Source organism: Delphinus delphis, chromosome X (assembly GCF_949987515.2).
Source record: "Delphinus delphis chromosome X, mDelDel1.2, whole genome shotgun sequence".
Classification (NCBI taxonomy): Eukaryota; Metazoa; Chordata; class Mammalia; order Artiodactyla; family Delphinidae; genus Delphinus; species Delphinus delphis.
In genome coordinates, this window is record NC_082704.1 from 23,724,051 (window position 1) to 23,748,036 (window position 23,986).

Here is a 23,986-nt window from a genome sequence, read left to right on the forward strand (position 1 = left end):
TTTTTTTAACATTTGCTAATTTTCTCAATCAAAAGATCACCTTGATTTTATTTATGATTTTCATGGATTAATGGTGAGATTGAGCATTTTCATATGCTTTTTGGCCATTCTTATTTTGTGAGTTGCCTATTTGTGTCTTCTGCACTTGTTTTTGGGGTGACACACCAATGTCAACACTTCCCTCCTGCACAGCCCCTACTCATAGACATACTTCTTTTCCCTCTTTCCTTCTGAGCTTAAAATGCTTAATAGTAACTAAGGCAACAAAACATGCTAGGTGGTTGGACTCCACAATAGTAGCAGTAATCATCCTGAAACCTTCAACAATAGCTTTTATTAACTATGTGTAGTCTAAACAAAATTGTACTGTACATTCTGAGTGTCTGTCAGGGGTACAGAGACATTTTTCATGAGAGATTTTCTAGGTGTATGGAGTCTCTATCTTGAGGGCAGGGCTGTTACATTCTGTGGGAATGGTACCACCTGGAGTTGTGCAATGTGCTTGCCTGAAGGTCTGAGGACATGGGTTCTGTTCCTAACTACTAGTTCTGATTCTAATATTGTCATTTTCTACTTCCTTTCCCCTCCTTCACATCAATTCTAACCATCAAGCAAATAATATTTTTCACCATAAAGGACAGTATATGTTACTATGGGTGAATGACTGCTGCTTCTTTTTTTTTTAAATTTCCTTCTGGGTTTATTTATTTACTTTCACTTAACAAAAGCAAATGACTGCTTATCCTTAAGAAAAAAATAGTAGCACAATAATTGATTCAAGTAAAGACGGACACAAAACCTCAATATGTAAAATGGGTGAATGTAAAGATGCTCTGATTGGAGCAGTTGTGTGGTTGTTACTTGGCCTTCTCGTCATGCTCCCTGCACAATTCAAGATTTCCATGGAATACAGTTTGAAAACTATTGGTCTAATGGAATGGGCACTGGCCCTGGAATGAGGAGTGGAACTAACTGGATGTAGGACCTTAGATATGTTGCTTAACATCTCTGAGCCTTACTTTCTGAATCTATAATATGGGGAAAATATAAAACTGATAGTTGCGTATTGAGTACTTTGTATAAAATCACCCTACTGGATATTAGGGAGGATTCAAATATAAAAGATATTCCTTGTCCTTAAAAGGTTTATAATTCACTTAATACCCACTCTACTGACCTTCTAAGATGCCAATGAGATCCAATAAAATAGCGGGTGCAAAAAAGAATGACAATGTAAAAATGTTTGGAAGAAGTGAAAAATCATAGAAATGAAAAATAATATTATACACATTGAACTATGATTAATATTTCAGTGAGTGCATCAGAAGGTCAGAGATTCCTTAAAGTTTGAATGAGGCTGTTTTACAGAGCTTGACCCAGTCAACTGGGAAGTGTTAGCTGCCATCTTGTCTCCTGCCCACTTCCCCAGAGCTTACCAATATTTCAAAGAGTTATGAGAAGTGTTGCCCATTTGGAAACTACTATCAAGTCCTGAGACCTGGCATGAAACCCACCCAGTGGGAGAGGGTAGTTGCTGAGGAAACTTTGCAGGATTCAGAGGCCGGGTTTTGCTTGGAGGTACAACTAGCTCAATAGGATTCAAGCAACAGTCAACCAGGGTGTATGTTATGTCAGTGTAATAGAAAGGTAGGGCTCAACACATGGTGGTAGGTCTTGAAACCAAATCCAGCCTCTGTATCCCAACAGCGAATTAAATTTCAGAGACAGAGTTTTGGGTGAAGTAGGAAAGAATAGCTTTATCGCTTTGCCAGGCAGAGGGGGCCACAGCAGGCTAATGTCCTCAAAACTGTGTGTCCCGACCTGGAGGGGGTAGTGGGGAGTTTTATAGTAATGGTTCAAAGAGGGCGTGATCAGCTCATGGACATTCTTCTGATTGGTTGGTGGTGAGGTAAGTAGGGGTCAGCATCATCAACCTTCTGGTTCCAACTGGTCTGGGGTCTCGTGCTTGTGGGCAGCATACAGTTAACTTCTCCCACCTGGTGGGAGTTTCAGTATCTGCAAAACAGCTCAAAGATATTGTTTTGTATATCCCTTGAGGGGGAATCAGAACCCTGCCCCAAGGCTGTACTATTGTTTCTTGACTATTCCTCCCTTGTCTCCACATCCCCTCCCTTCCCTAATTAGCATCTGTTTGAACCTGCCCATTGGAACTCAGGGAAGGTCGTGGAGGCTGAATGAAGCCTATGTCCTGTAATCAAGAAGTGGGGCACACAGAAAGGTTATTGTGCCCAGGGACCCCACAGGGTCCTGCTCGGTATTAGTCTCCGAGTTCAGCAAGCAGGCAGGTGAATTTGGGAGATATGTCTCTTGGTAGAAGAATCCTAACCAATGGGTGAAGATCCAGGGGAGGGAACTGAGCCTAGCAGGAGTATTGGGGCCCTAATCAGGAGAACCTGGAAGAATTAAGAAGTAGGAATCAGGTCAGAAGCCCAGCTAGTTGGAAGAGACCTTTGGGTTCTTAGGGTCTTTCAGGCTATAAATTTACACAGGCTGAATAGAATGCAAGAATTTTTTTCTACCGCGATACTTCTGAGGTAGTAGCCAAAGTGGAGAGAGAATACAGGGGGCATGGTTGCTAGAGGAACTCCCTAGAAAGAAACTCTTTCAATCCCCCCTCCCCCGCAAGGATATCTCTTTGGGAAGAATTTAAAGTGCATTTTATTGTTACATTTCCTCTGCTCAGTGACACAAGATACAATGTATTAGGGGAAGGGGATTTATGTCTCAAAATGTTTCCCAGATACTAAAGCTGTTGTTACTTTTAATATTAAAGAGCAGTCGAATTCTTTAGACTGTGATTATGATAATGCTGCATTGTTTTCTGTCTGATCAAGAGCGATTAAGGCAAAAGCTTTCCAAATTGACAACCCTTTTTGCTTTCACAATGCAGGGCAGAGGATGAATTAAGGTGGGCTAGAATTGAGTTGGAGAAACTAGTCAGGTTAGAGAATATTGTAGCAATCCAAGTGAGATGCTGGTAATTTGCCAGAGAGTAATGGCCATGGATCAATGAAAATAGATAGCCTGGAGATATATTTTGGTTATAAAATCAACAGAACTTGGTGATGGGTTATATATGTGTGTAGTGTGGGAAAGGTGTGTGGTGGGGAAATGACACGAGAGAGAGGGAGGTGCCACAGATAAATCCTGGGCTTCTGACTCACATATCTGGATGCATGATGGTGCCATTAACTAGCAAAGGGGACACTGCAAGCAATTAGGTTTGGGGATAGAAAACTCTTAGTTCAGTTTTGGACATACTGAATTTGCAGTGCTTTTGAGTCTTTAAAAGGGAATGATGAGTGGGAAGCCTGAAGTTCAACATAGAGGTCTATGCTAGAGACATAAAGTAGGTGAGTCATTTATGAGGCCCACTATACACATTATTCTGTAATTTGTTTTTCATCTTTAATATGTCCTGTACATCTTCAATTCGATATATATAGATTAATCTCATTTAATAGCCATATAATATTCTATAGTATGTACAAATGTAGTATGATTTATTCAACCATTTTCTTATCAAATGGACATTTAGATTGGCTCCAGTATGTTTTAAAGTATTGTAAATGCTGCAATAAACAAACTTACACATATATCTTGATTTACTAGGGCTTTATGTCTGGTGGATAAATTCTCAGAAGTGGGATTGCTGGATGAAAAGCTACGTACATTTTAATTTTATTAAGTATTTCCAGGTTGGCAGTATAGCACGGTGGTTGAGAGCTTGAGTTCCAGAATAAGTGTCAGGTTTCAAATCTTGACTCCACCACTTACTAACTTTATAACCATGGACAAGTTAGTTAATCTCCTCTGCCTTCCTCAGTTTCCTCTTCTGTAATTAGGAAGTACCTATCTCATATGGCTGTTGTGAGGATTAAATGACATAGTAGGTTTATATAAACAGCTTAGAAATTTTGAGACACACAATGAACTTAATAAATGTTATTTGTTATTATTATTTTAAAAACCTGTAATTTATTTGTAGTTCCACCCACAGTGCTGGAGAATACCTATTTCCCTCCCAAACTCAACAGCACAGTATATTATCAATTAAAAAAAAATGTTGCTATGACTTCAAGTTCTGATCGTGACAGAGTAGCTGGTATCAGGCTACTCTCCTGCCATGAATGACTTATAAAAACTTGAAAATAATATACAAAACAACTATTTACAGGCATTTGACAACAATCAAAGGAGGACTGCAATCCTTGAGAGAGAGAGAGGAAGTATATGATTCAAGCCCAACATTTACCTAGGTGTTCTCCCTGGGTATATTTCCCAGGGTGGCAGAACCCAAGCAGAGAGTGGTCATCTCACTGGGCAGAAGAGGCCGGAATTATCTAGCTTGGACCTACTAAAGTAGTTGGAATTTGTGAGCAGGTTGCCAGAGAGATGGAGCCATGGAGAGGAAACCCCAGAAGGCTGCATGTCGTCATAATAATTCCTAGCATGTGCCAGGCAGTGGGTTTCCGCTTTAATTTAATTCTCACAATAAACCTATAAACAAGGTTTATTAGAAGTAGGTTTATTATTATCCCTATTTTACTGACATATATATATTATTATCCCTTTTTATTGACAAAGGAAAAATGGAGGTACAGAGAGGTTAAGTAATTTACCCCAAGTCACATAGCTCACAGTGGTGAACTTGGGTTTGAATCCAGGCAGCTCCTATACCATACTCTCTTTCTGAAGAGCAGGTACTGGCCTAAGTGCTTTACATATATTAACTCATAAAGGGCTATCATTATCACTCCCCTTCAAAGGTAACTTCCATCTAGAAATTGCTGGGGCTGAGATTCAAACCCAGGTAGTTAGGTTCTAATGTTTTTGCTCTTAAACACCACATCACCTCTATTCTTTTATTCTTTGGAGTTTTTATCTGGAATGCTTGTAGAATTTAATACCTTTTAATTATCATTTGTTGACATTATTATATGGATTTTCTTTTTAATTTTTTAATACAAATTATGTTGTTAGATTTCCTAAAGTCTTTCATGAACTGCTGGAGTTTTTCGTGTCTTATTTAGAATTTTTACTTTTGTATGGTAAATGATTTTTATTTTTTGTATGTTTATAATGTTTTATATTTAAGTTATAAAACTTTGTAAAATAAATTGGGAAGTTTTGCATCTTTTATACACATCCCATTTTTTTTAATGTTCTTTTTTTCCTTTTTTTATTGTGGTAAAATACACATACAATTTATCATTTAAACCATTTTTTAAAAACTTTTTATTGGGGTAGAGTTGATTTACAATGTTGTGTTAGTTTCAGGTGTATAGCAAAGTGAATCAGTTATACATACACATATTACCACTCTTTTTTAGATTCTTTTCCCATGTAGGCCATTACAGAGTACTGAGTAGAGTTCCCTGTGCTATACAGTAGGTCCTTATTAGTTATCTATTTTATATATAGTAGTGTGTATATGTCAATCCCACTCTTCCAATTTATCCCTCCCCCCCTTACCCCCTGGTAACCATAAGTTTGTTTTCTTTTCTTTTTTTTTTTGAAGTTGTAAAGATCTCTTTTATTTGTGAGATGGGCTCCATTTCTTTGGTCTCTTGCAACACCTTCAGGGGCTCCCTTTTTTCATTTCGTTTTCAGATGAAATGATGGCAGGTAGCACAAGGTCTTTGTTTAGAGTCCTTATATAAGTTGGTTTTCTATATCTATAGGTTTATTGTGAGAATTGTTTTCTATATCTATTTATGTTTTGTAGATAAGTTCATTTGTACCCTTTTTTTAGATTCCACATGTAAGCGATATCACATATTTGTCTTTCTGTGTCTGACTTACTTCATTCAGTATGACAATCTCTAGGTCCATCCATGTTGTTTCAAATGGCACTATTTTGTTCTTTTTTATGGCTGAATAATATTCCATTGTATATATGTGCCACATCTTCTTTATCGATTCCTCTGTCTATGGACATTTAGGTTGCTTCCATGACCTGGCTATTGTAAATAGTGCTGCAGTGAACATTAGGATGCATGTATCTTTTCGAATTATGGTTTTCTCTGGATATATGCCCAGGAGAGGGATTGCTGGATCATATGGTAGCTCTATTTTTAGTTTTCTAAGGAACCTCCATACTGTTCTCCATAGTGGCTGTACCAGTTTACATTCCCACCAACAGTGTGGGAGGGTTCCCTTTTCTCCACACCATCTCCAGCATTTATTATTTGTAAGTTATTTTTTAAATAAATAAATAAATTTATTTATTTATTTATTTTTGCCTGCATTGGGTCTTCGTTGCTGCACGTAGGCTTTCTCTAGTTGTGGCGAGCGGGGTCTACGCTTTATTGCGGTGCGTGGGCTTCTCATTGTGGTGGCTTCTCTTGTTTGCAGAGCACAGGCTCTAGGCACGGACTTCAGTCGTTGTGGCATGTGGGCTCAGTATTTATGGCTCACGGGCCCTAGAGCACAGGCTCAATAGTTGTGGCACATGGGCTTAGTTGCTCTGCAGCATATGGGATCTTCCCAGACCAGGACTCGAACCCATGTCCCCTGCACTGGCAGGCAGATTCTCAACCACTGTGCCACCAGGGAGGTCCCTATAGCTTTTTTGATGATGGTCATTCTGACTGGTGTGAGGTGATACCTCATTGTAGTTTTGATCTGCATTTCGCTAATAATTAGTGCATCTTTTCATGTGCTTTTTAGCCATCTGTATGTCTTCTTGGGAGAAATGTCTATTTAGGGCTTCCGCCCATTTTTTCATTGGGTTGTTTGTTTTTTTGCTATTGAGCTGCATGAGCTGTTTGTATATTTTGGAGATTAATCCCTTGTCGGTTGCTTCATTTGCAAATATTTTCTCCCATTCTGAGGGTTGTCTTTTCATTTTGTTTATGGTTTCCTTTGCTGTGCAAAAGCTTTTAAGTTTCATTAGATCCCATTTGTTTATTTTTGTTTTTATTTTCATTAGTCTAGGAGGTGGAGCTAAAACGATCTTGCTGCAATTTATGTCAAAGAGTGTTCTTCCTATGTTTTCCTCTAAGAGTTTTATAGTATCTGGCCTTACATTTAGGTCTTTAATCCATTTCGAGTTTATTTTTGTGTATGGTGTTAGGGAGTGTTCTATTTTTTTAATTAATTAATGTATTTATTTATTTTTGGCTGCATTGGGTCTTTGGTGCTACGCGTGGGCTTTCTCTAGTTGCAGTGAGCGGGGGCTACTCTTTGTTGTGGTACATGGGCTTCTCATTGTGGTGGCTTCTCTTGTTGCAGAGCACAGGCTCTAGGTGCATGGGCTTCAGTAGTTGTGGCATGTGGGCTCAGGAGTTGTGACTCACAGGCTCTAGAGCGCAGGCTCAGTAGTTGTGGCTCATGGGCTTAGTTGCTCTGTGGCATGTGGGATCTTCCTGGACCAGGGCTTGAGCCCATGGCCCCTGCATTGGCAGGAGGATTCTTAACCACTCCGCCACCAGGGAAGTCCCAAGGAGTGTTCTAATTTCATTCTTTTACATGTAGCTGTCCAGTTTTCCCAGCAGCACTTATTGAAGAAACTATCTTTTCTCCATTATATAGTCTTGCCTCCTTTGTCATAGATTAGGTGACCATAGGTGTGTGGATTTACCTCTGGAGTTTGTATCCTGTTCCATTGATCTATGTTTCTGTTTTTGTGCCAGTACCATACTGTCTTGATTACTGTAGCTTTGTAGTATAGTCTGAAGTCAGGGAGCCTGATTCCTCCAGTTCCATCTTTCTTTCTCAAGATTGCTTTGGCTATTTGTGGTCTTTTGTGTTTCCATACAAATTGTAAAATGTTTTGTTCTAATTCTGACTTGGAATGGGGAAGAACTGTCAGCGTCCATCAGGATTATCTGAGGAAGTGATACCTTCGTTGGATAGTAGGGTTTAAAATTATTTTTCTCAACCCCAGCTGCTTAATGGAAATACCGGAGGGCGTTTAAAAATTAAAGGTGCTGAGGTCTACCCCAGACTAAATCTGAATCTCTGGGGGCAGGGCTCTGAAATCTCTCTCTCTCTCTTACTTTTTTGAAGTTTCCCACATGAGGGTGATGCACAGTGAAGTTTGAGAATCTAAGGCAAGAAGTCAACAGTGCATTTAATGAAGAGGTTGAAGTAAAGGTGTAGGGGGATTTTAATGGAGTAAGCCCTAGTCACTAGAGAAATGCAGAACATTGGGGTCTGGGTGTACAGGAGGTGACAGATGACTTCTCTTTCTTTAAAATGTAGTGGGGGGGCTTCCCTGGTGGCGCAGTGGTTGAGAGTCCGCCTGACGATGCAGGGGACATGGGTTTGTGCCCCGGTCTGGGAAGATCCCACATGCCGCGGAGCGGCTGGGCCCGTGAGCCATGGCCGCTGAGCCTGCACGTCCGGAGCCTGTGCTCCGCAACGGGAGAGGCCACAGCAGTGAGAGGCCTGCGTACCGCAAAAAAAAAAACAAAAAAAAAATACATCCATACCATTGTGCAACCGTGACCACCATCCTTCTCCAGAACTCTTCATCTTGCAAAACTGAAAATCTGTATTCATTTAACAATAACTCTCCATTTACCTCCCCTAGCCCCTGGCCACTACTATTCCACTGTCTGGGTGTATGTATTTGACTACTCTATGTACCTCATAAAAATGGACTTATACAGTATTTGTCTTTATGACTGGCTTACTTCACTTAGCATAATGTCCTCAACGTTAATCTGTGTTGCAGCATGTGTCAGAATTTCCTTCCTTTTTAAGCCTAAATAACATTCCACTGCATATTTATACTTCATTTTCTTTATCCACTTGTCTGCTCGTGGATACTTGGGTTGTTTCTACTTTTGGACTATTGTTAATAATGTTGCTGTGAACATGGTTTAGAAATATCTCTTCAAAACCCTGCCTTCAATTTCTTTTGGGTGTATACCCAGAACTGGATTTGCTGGATCATATGGTAATTCTATTTTTAATTTTTTGAGGAACAACCATACTTCTGTCCACAATGGCTGTACCGTTTTCTATTCCCATCAGTAGTGCACAAGGTTTCCAATCTCTCCACATCCTCACCAACACTTGTTATTTTCTGGGTTTTAAAAAAATTTTTATAGAAGCCATATCTTTTCATGTGCTTATTGACTGACCATTCTTCTATCTTCTTGGGAGAAATCTATTCAAGTACTTTTCAAGTACTTTGCTCATGTTTGAATAAGGCTGGGTTTTTTTGGTTTGTTTGTTTGTTTGTTTTACTGTTGAGTTTTAGGAGTTCTCTATATATTCTGAATATTAATTCCTTATTAGACACATGATTTCCAAGTATTTTCTCCCATTCTGTAGGTTGCCTTTTTACTCTGCTGAGTTTCCTTTGATGCACAAAAATGTTTAATTTTTATGAAATCTAATTTGTCTATTTTTGCTTTTGTTGCCTGTGCTTTTGGTATCATATCCAAGAAATCGCTGCCAAATCCAATGTCATGAAGCTTTTTCCCTATGTTTTCTCCTAAGAGTTTTGTTTTAGCTCTTACATTTAGGTCATTGATCCATTTTGAAGTAATTTTTATATGCAGTGTTAAGAGTCCAATTTCATCCATCTTGCACATAGATATTCAGTTTTCCTAACACCATTTGTTGAAAAAAACTGTCCTTTCCCCATTGAATGGTCTTGGAATCCTTGCCAAAAAATTATTTGACCATATATGTAAAGGCTTATTTCTAGATGCTCTATTCTATTTCATTGGTTTATACATCTGTCTTTATTCCAATACCATATTGTTTGAGTTACTGTAGATTTGTAGTTAGTTTTGAAATCAGGAAATGTGAATCTTCCAGCTTTGTCCAGGTACCTTGAGATTCCATGTAAATTTTAGGGTGGATTTTTCTATTTCTGCAAAAAATATAGTTGAGATTTTGATAGGGATTGCATTGAATCTGTAGATCACTTTGGGTAGTATTGAAATCTTCACAATATTAATTATTCCAATACATGAGCATGGGATATCTTTCCATTTATTTATGTCTTCTTTAATTTCTTTCAGCAATGTTTTGTAGTTTTCATTATACAAGTCTTTCACCTCCTTGGTTAAGTTAATTTCTAAGTATTATTTGATGCTATTGTAAATGGAATTGTTTTTTTAATTTCCTTTTCAGAGTGTTCACTGGTAGTGTATAGTTATGCAACTGATTTTTGTGTGTTGACTTTGAATCTGGCAACTTTGCTAAATTCATTTAGTATTGAATAGTTTTAATAGTTTCTTTGTGTGTGGGGGTGTGTGTGTGTGTATAATCTGTAGGATTTTCTACATATATGATCACATCATTTGCAAACATATAATTTTACTTTTTCCTTTCTAATTTGGATGCCTTTTATTTCTTTTTCTAATAAGAAATAATAGTCTAATTAGACTAATAGCCTAATAATTTCTGATAGCTTAATTGCTCTGTCTAGAACTTCCAGTACTATGTTGAATAGAAGTGGTGAACGTGTGCATTCTTGCCTTATTCCTGATCTTAGAAGAAAAACTTTTGCCTTTCACAATTGAGTATGATGTTTTCTGTGAGTTTTTCATATATAGCTTTTATTATGTTGAGGTAGTTTCCTTCCATTCCTAGTTTGCCCATAGCTTTTAATACAAAGTAAAAAGTACTTTTTTGTGGAGATAAATTTTGGATAAGTCATGATTTCTATTTTAATTTCTTCTTTAAAATCCAAACATTTATCACTTTCCAGATGGCCGAGATACTGTTATATTTTTGTTATTGATTTCTAATTTTTTGTACTATTGTTAGGTAATATGGCTTTTTAAAACTTTATGAATATATTAAAGCTCCTTTGTGTCAAGGACATCATTGATTTTTATAAATTTTCCTTAGCCATAAGAGGAAAGTGTATATTCTTTCTTTGAAGGGGACAGAAAATTTTGATTGAATGACTCCCATCCTCCATTTTTTCCTTTTTGCTTTGTCATATTCTGAAAGACATCTATTAATATTCTTCACTATATGTAGTTATACTGCTTTCTCTTTCTAATTCTGGGAGCTTTTGCTATTATATTGTTTGGTGAATAAATATTTGTGACAGCTATATCTTCTTAGTATCTTTTACCATTATACCAGCTTTCAGTCCTTGCTCAAATGTTACCTTTCTAGATAGGCTTCTAAAAGGCACTGCTCACCACTCTTTTGTATACATTTCATCTTCCCTTATTTTGAATTCTTTGATCTGCTATAATTTTCATTTGGAAATATTCTTTCTTTGAGTAATTTACTTATAAAGAGTACATGAGTGGTATGCTTTCTGAACCCACTCATGTTCACAAATATTGTTTTTACTCTCACATATGAATATTACTTTAAATTCTTTTTCTGTATATACTTCTTTCAGTGTTGAAGAAGAGAAATTTCATGCTAGTCTAATTCTCCATTATAAACAACCTGTTTTATCTATCTGGATATCTATAAGATTTTCCTTTTTTTGTAGCTTGGCTCTTTCAATAGGCTTTCTAGGTGTGCTTCTTTTTTCATTAGTGGTTCTTGAAATTTGGGATCACTTTTAATCTGAAAAGTAAAGTTTTTCTAGTTTAGGGAAGTTTTCTTATATTGTTTCTTTGATTATTGATTTCCATCTATTTTTTTCTCTTCCTGTACACCTATTGTTTAGTTATTAGTTTTCTGGACATGCTCTCAATATATCTTATCTTTTTATTGATAAATCCCATTTCAATGTATTTTTCTCTATGTTTAAAAATATTTAAAAAATATTTTTATTTGATCTTCCAGTTTTCAGCATTGGCCATTCTATTTGCCATTTTCACTACTGAATTTTTAAATTGTGAAAAAATGTTTTTGGTTCCCCCTTTTTTGCATCTCTTTATGTTTCTTGGGGTTCTCACTGTTATCATTTTAAGTTTTCCTCTTTCCCTTACAATTAGTTCTGTCCCAGTAACAGTCATGCATTCTGGTTCTTCAGCTTAGTTGTTCCCTCAAGTTACTGAGTCTCCTTAGCTGGATTGTGAATTTTCAATGTGTGCTTATTGGGTGGGTTCATTCTGTACACATGTAGTTCAGGTTGTTAGGGGTCTCTCTGGCAATAATGAACTGGAAGGTATTCGAAGATAGAGTAAGGATTTTTATTCCAGTATTCCCTTAGCAAGTCAAAGAAAAAATGGAACCTCCCTATGGTGCGTGTGTGTGCATGTGTATGTGGCCTTTCTGTTCTCAGTCTTCCTTAGCTGCAAGTAGAAAAGTGCATGAGGGAATTCCCTGGTGGTCCAGTGGTTAGGACTCTGCGCTTTCACTGCCAAGGGCCTGGGTTCAATCCCTGGTCAGGGAAATAAGATCCCACAAGCCATGAGGCACAGCCAAAAAAACCCCACGAAAAACCAAAAAAACAAAAAACAGTGCATGAAATGGGAACAGTGGAGCTATTGGCCTCCAGGGATGCCTGGGGTCAGCCTGCATAATGAATTATCTTCATTGGACTACTATGGAAAGTGGAAGAACTGGTCAATAACATTCACTGCCTCCTCAACCCCTCCTTTATTATTCTGAAAAATGACTTCGTGCACTTGTTATGTTTTCTGGAGAGTTCTCTAATCCAATTAAAATTCTCTCTAGGTTTTTTCACCATCAGACCACACTTATTTAAGGTAAGTAGCCCTCAAACATGACTAGGTATTAGAATCACCTTGGGGCATTAAGAAAAATCCTATCTGTCTCTCTCCCCTCTCCCAGGACAATTGGATCAGAAGTTTTGATGGTAGAACCTAGGCACTTGGGCTACCATATTCCAAATTATTTACTGCATAGTTTCTTCTGCTGGATATCTTGTTTATTATTCTACCCTCAGATAAGAGGTCACTAAGGGTTTGCTAAATGAATCAATTAATGCAATGTAATTTTTAAAAATTATAATAATTACTCATTTGAATATGTAGTATTTACACATCATATAAAACCCTAAAGCCCCAAAATATATACAGCAAGTCTCCCTCCCGACCCTGTTTCTTAGTCACCCAGTTCCTTTCCCTAGTGGAAACCAATGTTGCCGCTTTCTTGTATATTCTTGCAGAGACATTCTATGCATATTTGAGCATATAGTACCAAGCAGTCTCCCGTTAATGGACCTTTAGATGGTTTCAATCTGTTGCTATTACAAACAGTGCTGCGATGAATAAATACCTTCCCTACTTAAATCTCTTCGTGTGTGTGTATCGGTATGATTCCTAGAAATGAAGTTATTAGATAAAAAAATATGAAATGTTCTTCTATTCCTGGTATTAGCCTCACTTAGTTATGATAGTTTATTCTTCTATAGGATTCTATCTAATGATATTTAATTTAGGGTTTTTGCATAACTTTTACATAGCCAATCATAAATGAGACCCATGTGTCTTTTACCCCAATTTCCTGTGTTTTTTAAATTTATTATTAGATAAAATTTTGGTAAGGATTGATAAAGTATTAATGTGTTACCTTCTCATAAGTAACATATTTGTGTAAAAACCAAAGCTTTCTGGAAAATGGTGTTCTAATTCAGTATTATACCTAATACTTTTTGCTTTGCATTTGGATCACTTGTAGAACTTTAAAAAAATACAGGCCTTGCTCGAGAACAAGGGTCAGCAAACTGTGGCCTGTGGGCCAGATCCAAGTTGCCACCTGTTTTTTAAATAAAAGTTTATTAGAAAATGGACACACTCTTTCATTTATATATAGTTAATGGTTGCTTTCACACTACAATGCAGAATTGGGAAGTTGTGACAGAGTCCATATATGGCCAGGAGATCCTAACACATTTACTATCTGGACCTTTACAGAACAAGTGTGCTGACCCTTGCTCTACCCCTGTGGAATCAAAGTCTGGTACTGAGGGCTTGGTGTATATATGATGAAAAAAATCCATCAAAGCTGGTCTTTATTTGCACCAGAGTTTGAGAATCAATATTTTAACGCAAAGTTAAGTAACTAGATGATTTTCATTTTCTTCCTATGCCAGAGTTTCCTTCCTATCTCCTTGTCTACCTTGTCCTGCCCTTGAACCTCCAACCCTTTGGTTGGGGCTCTATGAATTTCTACCAGCTCTCCCTGCCATTATGTTCTTCTTACCAGCCCTTAAACCAATGAGTAAATGTTTATAGAATAAATGACTTGCCAATCCTATTTTGACTACTCCTATAGTCTGTATTTTATTGCACATATGCTTACAGGTATACAGGCACGAATCTCAGTCTACAAACTCATGTGTACAAGAAACTATCTTTTCTAGTAAATTTAAGTTCAAAATCTTTATTCCAACAGAGTTTGGAAACTTAATTGTAGTTAGTTTGGGGACTTCACCCTTCTTTCCTTTGACTTGTGTCTAAGTTATTGAGGGGTAGATGGGGAACTCAAATAGTGCCAAGATATTGGGAGGTGATCTATTATGTCTTCAATATCATCTGCCCATGTAGGTAGCTGCCAAGATGCCCATGGCCCCATCTGAGTCTACATCAATGGTCCATAGACATCACCAGAAGAGATGATCCTTGCTCTTATCTTCATGGCTCCATTAGGTTGACCTTTTTTTTTTTTTTTTTTTTTTGCTACTTCCATGTCACTCCTGTGCTCACAGAAATCACTTAGCTCTTCTTGTACCATAATGAGGTGTAGTAAAGCTCTCTGAGGCTGTCTAGGTCCCCTTTTGCCTAGATACATTTAAGAGCTATTTGTCCCTGTGTATCTTATACACAGAGGCTATATCTGAAAGTGGGGTCTGAATTCCCTATCTCTTAGAAACAAAAAAAATCTTTGTGGCTTTTTATTTCGGGCCCACTCTCCTGGAACACTTGACATCTATATTCTCATTGCTTCCTCTCCACCTTTTCTTAGTTCTCTCATCTTAGGAAATATTTTCCTGGTCTGGTGGGGGATGGTTGAGGTAATTTTTGCTTTCTCACAATAATTATTTGTCTATGTTGTGGGCCCTTTGCTAGATTTTTGAAACTTTGCCCCCACTGCTTCATGCTGTTTCTGCCGTCTGCCAAAGCAAATGAGCACAGAACTGTTTAGCTGCTTGGTGAGGGGAGGGGCAAGAAGAAAAAGGAACTCTCAAGAAGAAATGGTTGATATCTTAAAAATATCCTGCCCCAAAGGTACATCACTATCACTTAAGGACCATGAATTAGCATACAAGTGCCTTGTCATTGTTTTCTCCTTTATAGTATGTTCCTTTGACTCTCACAGTTAAGTCCCTGAAGAACCTAAAGAGGGGACTTCCCTGGTGGTGCAGTGGTTAAGACTCCACACTCCCAATGCAGGGGGCCTGGGTTTGATCCCTGGGCAGGCATGTCACAACTAAGGAGCCTGTGAGCCACAACTAAGGAGCCTGTCTGCTGAAACTAAGACCCAGTGCAACCAAATAAATAAATATTTAAAGAAAAGAACCTAAAGGACTCTCTTTCCACTTATCAAGAGCTATTTATTAAACACCTATTCTAGACTTAGCCACACTCCCTTGAAGTGACTCAGGCAGTGAATAAATGTGAAATCCCATTTATTTGCTTCTGTGGCTTTCTTAGATACTTATTTTTCTTGGAATGGTCAACGATCATAAAAGGTTGAGTCTCTCGTGGGTGGAAATGTAAATCTGGGTAAGCAGTAGAAGACAAATCAACGTCCAAAAATAAATAGAAAAGTTAAAAAAATTCACAGCTCTTCCTGCAGGTTCCTAGGTTAAGTATCCCATAGAGACACTAGGTGAATTTTAGATCTTACTTTCAAAATCTAATGTGCTGTATTTCATATTGTATTAGTCTATTTTGTTTATATGCAAAATGTGGTGAGTTAAGGACTGGATAGAAAAGTCTCCCCTCCAGAATTCATGTTTGTTTTTCCTTCTTCCTGAGGCCAGAGCGTTTTGCATTGGTTTGATGTACTGTAGTTACTTGGGGTTTAATCTTGTATAATAATTAACTTCAATTGATCCACTGCACTGTGTTAGCAAAGTGCCTGAGCCTATTAAATCCGACTAGGAATCCTCCATTGCTTTCCTAATTTCCAGCATCATTATGCTGCCGGGAAAGCTGATTAATGTAAAGGCATCCCAAACTGGGGCTTTTGCCTGGTGAAATTTGGAAGAAGATGCACACTATTCCATTTTACAATATTGCATCTAATAAATACCAGCATAAAGGATCACCATTCTTAGGGGAGCCTTGGACCTATGAGTATGGTTTCTATTCTTCTTTACAACAGAACTCTTCCGTTAAAGAGGGGAGCCAGAATCATCAGAGCTTCTTAATGGGGGTACATACTGTTGATTTTAAAACAAGTAGAAAAATGGAGCATTACCGAAAGTGTGCCATGCTCAATAGGCTTCTGGAAAAGAAAACAAAAGGCTGCCAGTGAGAAAGAGAGGACAAGAGGAAGAAACTACACACAAAAAATAATAGGTTGAGATAGACGAAAATGAAGCTGTTAAACTGAATATTCACAGCAGACATTTTCAGCCTTTGAGGAAATTTTAAATAAAACATCCAAACTGATCTCTTGAAAAGCTCTGGGTAGGGGGTTTCTAGTGAATAATCCATTTGGAAAACTTTACTGAGACTCTACTGTAGGTCAAGATAGACAAAGAAGATTAAGACTTGGTCCTTGTCTTTGAGTATCTTACACTTTCTTTTAAATAGTCTGTCTTGATTGCCTTGGTGAAGTGAAATCCCATTTCATTTTTCCTCATGTTCTTGGAAATTTTTTAGTTCCAGTCTACTTTCCTGCCTTAGCAAGTAGAATCTAGTGAACATCTTTACTTTTACAGATTCACAGGCTCATCATCTCAAGAATCAGTGATCACTCTGCAAGAATGGATGGAACAGGTGTTGGGCATGAGGCTGAGTATCTACCAAGACCAAGACACTCCCTGGAAGGTAATTAAAAATGAAGTAAGCTAGCACAGGGTGATCAGCTAGGTGCTTTGTGCCCACCTAGAGGGGTGGGATAGGGAGGGTGGGAGATGCAAGAGGGAGGAGATGTGGGGATGTATGTATATGTATAGCTAATTCACTTTGTTATACGGCAGAAACTAACCCACCATTGTAAAGCAATTATACTTCAATAAAGATGTTAAAAATATGAAATGAGCTTATTTTTCGGTTTGTTTTGCCTCATTATCTTAAAAGTTGTATGCAAAAAAGAATTCTGCTTAATTAAGGGTTTCGGTTAGTTTGATTTCAAATAGATTTTTCACTGTAAATGATTACATCAGTCTCAATTTTATCATCAGAAGGAGATACAATGAGATTATCTTGATGATTTAATTAAAGTTATTAAGAATAGCAGAGGTAGTAAAAGTACTGAAACTTGGACTCCTTAGGAATACATCATTTTCTAACCAATGGATTGCAATCCCATTGATGTTTTCTTTGTTTTTTTATCATGGTGCACTCGGAATCCAAAGGAAATAGAGGCCACTGAGGTCTGCAGTTGTAGGGGAAAGTTCTATGGACAAAGTGGGATTTGAGTTAGGCATTAAGGGGAGGTAGATATTCTACTGTGGAGAAAAAGAGGAAGGGTATTTCCAGTTGAGGGAATAGCATGACAGATAAGGAGGATAATAATGAAACACATCTCCTCATACGGGCACATAAATTTTGGCTGAGAGTAGGGTGAAAATGAAAGTATTTGATAAAAATTTGAATACTGAGCTTGAGGAGTCTTTCTGAATTTGAATGCATTAGGATGTAAACCCAGGTATTACAAAATTGAACAGAAAGACTGATTAAGAACTAAAGTATTATGGAGAAATCTATAGCAATCATTAGTTGGATATTATAAAAATTAACAGTGTTTTTAGGCTTTTGCCCCATTGTCTGTTGCCGCATATAGCCTAAACTGATGCTTTCAGAACAATTAATTGAATGAGGTTGATGATAGCCAGGGACGCCAGACAATGCTACGTCATAGACAAGCTAGAAAAATTCTTTTAAAGTTTTTGGAGAACTTGAAAGCTGCCCAAAATAATTTGGGAAAATGTCCTCATAATACAATTTATACAAATGATTTTATAGTAAAGAAGCAGTATTAGGTAATCAGTGAGTGGAATAGGATTTGGAGTTAAAGTTTGGGTTCTGACTTTACCACTAATTGGCTCTCTGTGACATTAGGTGAGTCATTTAAATTCTCTGAGCTTTAGTTTCCTTATCTCTAAAATGAGGATAATGGTACTTATTATCATGTTGTAAGAAATAAATGAAAACAATGTGTCTTATGAACTTTAAAGAGCTACTCAAGAATAAATAACGCTGATGATGAATTACCACCAAGTAATTATAGGGAATTATAACCTGAATAATGAAACCATCTAAAATATGTCATAATTATATAGGTTTGGACATGAAGCATATGAGGAGGGCCTCAGTAGAAGACTGTCAGAAGGTAGATAGCAGTAAAGTATGACTTGGAAGTAGGACTGGGCCTAGTGGGCACTGAACCTACTGGACCTGGTCCCAGAAAGTGGTGGCCAGTAGCCTAAGTAGAATATTCCAGGAGAGGTGATGAAATCCTGCTTAGTCTCAGTAGCTACCCATACCAAAAGGCATGATAGGAGAAGTGGAAATTGGAACCCTCATGCATTTCTTGTGGAAATGTAAAATTGTGCAGCCACTTTGGAAAACAGTTTGATAGTTCCTCAAAATATTAAACAAAGAGTTAAAGAGTTACCATATGACCCAGCAGTTCTACTCTTAGGTATAGATCCAAGAAAAATGAAAACATATGTCCACTCAAAAGCTTATACTCAACTATATACAGCAGCATTATTTATAATAGCCCCAAAGTCATTTAATTTCCCTGAGCCAAAGTGGAACCAACCCAAATGTTCATCAAATGATAAATGAAGGAATAAAATATGGTATATCTATGCAATGGACTATTACTTGGCAATAAAAAGGAATGAAGTTATGGTACATGCTATAACACATATGAACCTTAAAAACATTATGCTAAATGAAAGAAGACAGACACAAAACACTGCATATTGCTTGATTCCATTTACATAAAATGTCCAGAATAGGCAAGTCGATACAGACAGAAAATGGATTGGTGGTTGCCAGGGGCTGAGGGTAGGGGGAAGTGGACAGTGAATGCCAAGGGGAATGGATTTTCTTTTTGGGGTCATGAAAATGTTCTGGAATTAGGTGATGGTGATGGTTGCACAAGTTTGTGAATACACTATAAACCACTGCTTTGTACACTTTAAAAGGGTGAATATTATGGCACGTGAATTATACCTCAATTAAAAAAATTAACAATAGTAAAAGATCAATATAGAACTTAACCAAAACCAAGTATTACCAAAATAGAGTGAACTTGCAATATACAAGAATAAATGTAAAATTTCTCCTCCCACATTAATTTTTATAATTTTATTTTGTACACTTGGTAGTCAAGTAAAATGGGTTTTTTTGTTTGTTTTTCTTTTTTTTCAAGTAAGATGTTTGACATTGCAGTGTAGGAATAATAATTTCTTGGTACTGTCTGATGCTAGATTACTTCTGGGGTCATTCTACTGCACATTGGTGATCCTAAATAGATAATCATTTAAAACTGAGGTTTATGGAAGAGCAAGATAGTTGTAGGGTAACACATTTTTGTCTAATACTTTCTTTATTCTTATTCTGTATTCCTTATTCTGTCTGGATCAAAATGATTTATCATGGAGGTTTTACATGTGATTTTGGAGTTTTTTCCTCATGAAAGTTTGAGATGGCAAAATTGACATTCTGTTTTTAATTCTTTCTCATAAGATATGCATAATGCCTAAGTTATGATTTTTTTTCTTGGAATAAATGAAATTAAATAACTGTAAATCACATAGCGGTTTTAAATATTTTATTTAGCTAGCATACCAAATAATTTTATAAAGATTAAAATTATAATAAAATAGAATATCCATTATTCAGTTTTTATAATGACATAATTATTATGTCATTATTTGCCTTTATAATTATAAATATTTATAAACATTTTGTGGCTCAAAAATATATTCTTCCTAAATTTATCTGACTAAGGTACTCTTTTTTTTTTTTAGCGGTTCGCGGGCCTCTCACTGTTGTGGCCTCTCCCGTCGCAGAGCACAGGCTCCGGACGCGCAGGCTCAGCGGCCATGGCTCATGGGCCCAGCCGCTCCGCGGCACGTGGGATCTTCCCGGACCGGGGCACCAACCCGTGTCCCCTGCATCGGCAGGCGGACTCTCAACCACTGCACCACCAGGGAAGCCCTAAGGTACTCTTTTAATATTTGTATTAGTTGTCCTGTTTCCCAGTTGATTTAACCATTTGGAAGTCTTTAATATATTGCTTTTGTATGTAAGAAGAATAGTTTCCACAATCTTCATTAATTATTATTGCAACAATACACATATATTTACACTTCAACTGGTTCATGAGAATTTGAATATATAAAGCACAAAGATTTTTACTCCAGGTTTCATCAAGAATGCTCACCTATTTGGCAAGTGAATATTCAGATATCGACAATAAATCCAAATGGTGTGCTTTGTTTCTGTTGCTGGTATGGGTGTGCCAATTAGAGGTGATGGTAACTTCATGGACTCATGGTTAACGATCTTACACAAGTTCAAGGATGCTAAATATAATGTTGAAGTATGTAGTTGGCTATTTGGCCTTGTGAAGGCTGGGGTTGAAGCTTTAGCAAATAGAATTTGCCTGAATATTGAGACTGAGGCTGGACTTTGCTGCAATTCTAATATCTAGGTTCTTGAGTCTCATCCCAGGTATACTAAATGCTAGGTTTTAGGTGGTAGGCTAAATACCTCATACCTCTGCCCTTTGTATGGTAGGAGCTCCCCATTTGTTTATAGGACTGGTTCTCAGTAGAGGTGGGGTAGGTATCCTCCTTGCTTCCATTTCTTCTTTTTCCTTTAGACATCCCAGATTCTTTACATGTCATGACATCCTGATCTACCAACTGCCACCCTCCTTGTTATCCTCCAAACTAGTCACTTCTTTTAATTCAATAAACATTGTAATACTTAACCCACTTTCTTCCTCTCCCTCCCTAACGCTAATAACATTTTTGGTGACTTCAACGTTCACATAGAAGACTCATCCAATGCTCTGGCTCTTCAGTTCCTTGACCTTCTCATCACCGATGATCTTTTTCTTATCCTGCCTGATCAACCCTATCTCAGGGTCATCTCCTTGAACTGCCCTTACCAAAAACTGAACCATTTCCAAAATCTTGTTTTTAATTATCGAGTCATTTCCTTGCACACCTATTCAACTCTTGCCCGTCTCTCACTCAGCTGTCCTTTGCTTGCAAAACACAAATCCTGTTAATATCCTGTTCTCTGCCTATTCCAGGCCTGCACACAAGCAGCCAGACACTACTGGGAAAAATACACATTCTGTGCATGGCAGAAAAATGGCCCCTCAAAGATAGCCATGCCCTGGGCTCCCCTGGTGGCGCAGTGGTTGAGAATCTGCCTGCCAATGCCGGGGACACGGGTTCGAGCCCTGGTCTGGGAAGATCCCACATGCCACGGAGCAACTAGCCCCGTGAGCCACAATTACTGAGCCTGCGCGTCCGGAGCCTGTGCTCCGCAACGGGAGAGGCCACAACAGTGAGAGGCCCGTGCACCACGCTGAGGAGTGGCCCCCACTTGCCGCAACTGGAGAAAGCCCTCGCACAGAAACGAAGACCCAACACAGCCAAAAATTAAAAAAAAAAAAAATTAAAAAAGGCAATATTCCTTTAAAAAAAAAAAGATAGCCATGCCCTAATCCCAGTAACCTGTGAATGTTACATGGCAAAAGGACTTTGCAGATGTAATTATGGTTACAGGTCCTGGGTGGGGAAATTAACCTGGATTATCCAGGTGGGCCCAATCTAATTCCATGCGTGCTTAAAAGTAGAGAACACTTCGCAGCTGTGGTTAGAGCGAGACGCAACCATGGAAGAAGGGGCGAGAGGTGCAACATAAGAGGGGGTCCTGCCATTGCTTGATCTGAAGATGGAGGAAGACGGCCATGAACCAAGGAGTGTGGGTGGCCCAAGGAACGCTGGAAAAAGGTAAGGAAATGGTTTCTCTCCTAGAGCCTCCAGAAAGGAAGGCAGCCTGCTCATATCTTAGCGTGGGGAGAGACCCACGCTAGACTTCTGACTTACAGAGTTGTGAGATAAACTTGTGTTGTTTTCAACCATTAAGTTCGTGGTAATTTGTTACAGCATCAATAGAAAACTAATCCACATGCTAACGGGTTTCATTTTATTTTTTATTTTTTGCGGTACGCGGGCCTCTCACTGTTGCGGCCTCTCCCGTTGCGGAGCACAGGCTCCGGACGCGCAGGCTCAGCGGCCATGGCTCACGGGCGCAGCCGCTCCGCGGCATGCGGGATCTTCCCGGACCGGGGCACGAACCCGAGTCCCCTGCATCGGCAGGCGGACTCTCAACCACTGCGCCACCAGGGAAGCCCAAACGGGTTTCATTTTAAATTCATGTCCTCAAATTTCAAACTTAACAACTGCCTGGGCATTGTATTGTACTATCTTCACACATTTGACTTTCCGCTCTTTGAAACAGTCATTTCATTCATTTTCTTGTGCTGACACTTCTGAAACACTCCACCCCCATCAAAAATACATTGTTATATGGGAGTTCCCTCACGTTTCTACTATTAAATCTATCTAACTTGTATATTCTTTGTTTCTATCAAAGGCAATCCCTCCCCTTTTGCTCTGTATCTGACCTGCTCTTGACTTCTCAAGGACTTTCACCTGATACTGTCTTCTCTCTGTTCTGTATCCTCAATTCTCCTTTTATCGTGGAATATTCCCTCTGTCTATATAAACATGTTCCTGTATTTCCTGTGATTTCACATCTCTCCCTCTCGATACCACCCCATTTTTTCTGATCCCCTTCATTTACAAAACTTTTTTTAAAAGATTTTTTCATAGTTGTTGTCTCTATTTCCTCATGACCATCCTCTCTCTTCAGCCTACCACAATCGAACTTCTGACTTTAATATTGTAACGACTTTTCCGTTTCCAAATCCAGTGGTCACTTTTTAATCCTCATTTTAATAGACCTCTCATAAACATCTGGCACGATTGACCACTACCTTATTCTTGAAACCACTTCTTTTTTTGGTTTCTAGGACACCATATTTCCTTCCTAACTAGTGGCTGCTTTGCTAACTCCTTTACTCTGCCCTATTTCTAAATGTAGAAATGCTCCCAGGACCCAGTCCTGGCCCACCTTTTTTTCTCTATACTGTCTAAGTAATTTTATCTAGTCTTACGATTTTCAGTACTGTCTGTATGCCAGTGACCCCCAAATCTGTATCTCCAGCGATCCCCAAATTTGCATCTCCAGCCCTGTCTTCTCTAAATTCAAGATTTGTAACTGTTAACTTTGAAATCTCCATCTTAATATCTAATAGACATCTCAAACTTCACATATTCAAAATAGTTATTTATCAAGAAAGGGGTGGACTTGCTAAGAGCCATCCATAATTTCCCACCCATAGAAATATATTTGCAAGACTCTTGTCCTGGTTAAGAGTTCTAGTCTGTGACTGAAGAGCCAATTTCATAAAGAATCCTTGATTTTTCTTAGTCTCATTAATATTGTAGGTTAAAGCTCTTTTGATTGCTAATTCAAGTAAAGGGAGGGTGATTTGAGGGATAGAGGAAGGTGTCACTCAAATCCAAATAAAGAAAATGAAATGCAACCAGGCTTCACTGGAGCTGGTAACTAAACTAAAATACCATCCACAAAGGAGGATTCTTTCTCAGGCATGGATTTTCTCTCATTATTTCTCTGCCTATCTCTGTGAATCTGCTCTATTTTCTCCTCTCTTTTGGCATCTTCTGCTTACTCATCTTACTAATGACTTTGGTTGGTCTCAGCAACCACATCTCTCTAATGGCCAGAGGTGGAATTCCTATCAAAAAATAATGTAGTGATATACCTGTAGATATTTAATAACTAGCTCTTTGGGTGGGGGAGAGGGAAAA

At 38.2% G+C, this 23,986-nt stretch overlaps 1 long non-coding RNA gene across 1 annotated transcript in view; it reads left to right on the plus strand.

The window, feature by feature from the left end:
- LOC132418504 (uncharacterized) overlaps positions 1 to 12,617 on the plus strand; it is a 330,667-nt gene extending 318,050 nt beyond the window's left edge. The window contains exon 8 of the long non-coding RNA XR_009518004.1: positions 12,586 to 12,617. This is a non-coding gene — a long non-coding RNA (uncharacterized lncRNA). The remainder of the gene's footprint in view (positions 1 to 12,585) is intronic.
- The last annotated feature ends 11,369 nt before the right edge of the window (positions 12,618 to 23,986 follow it).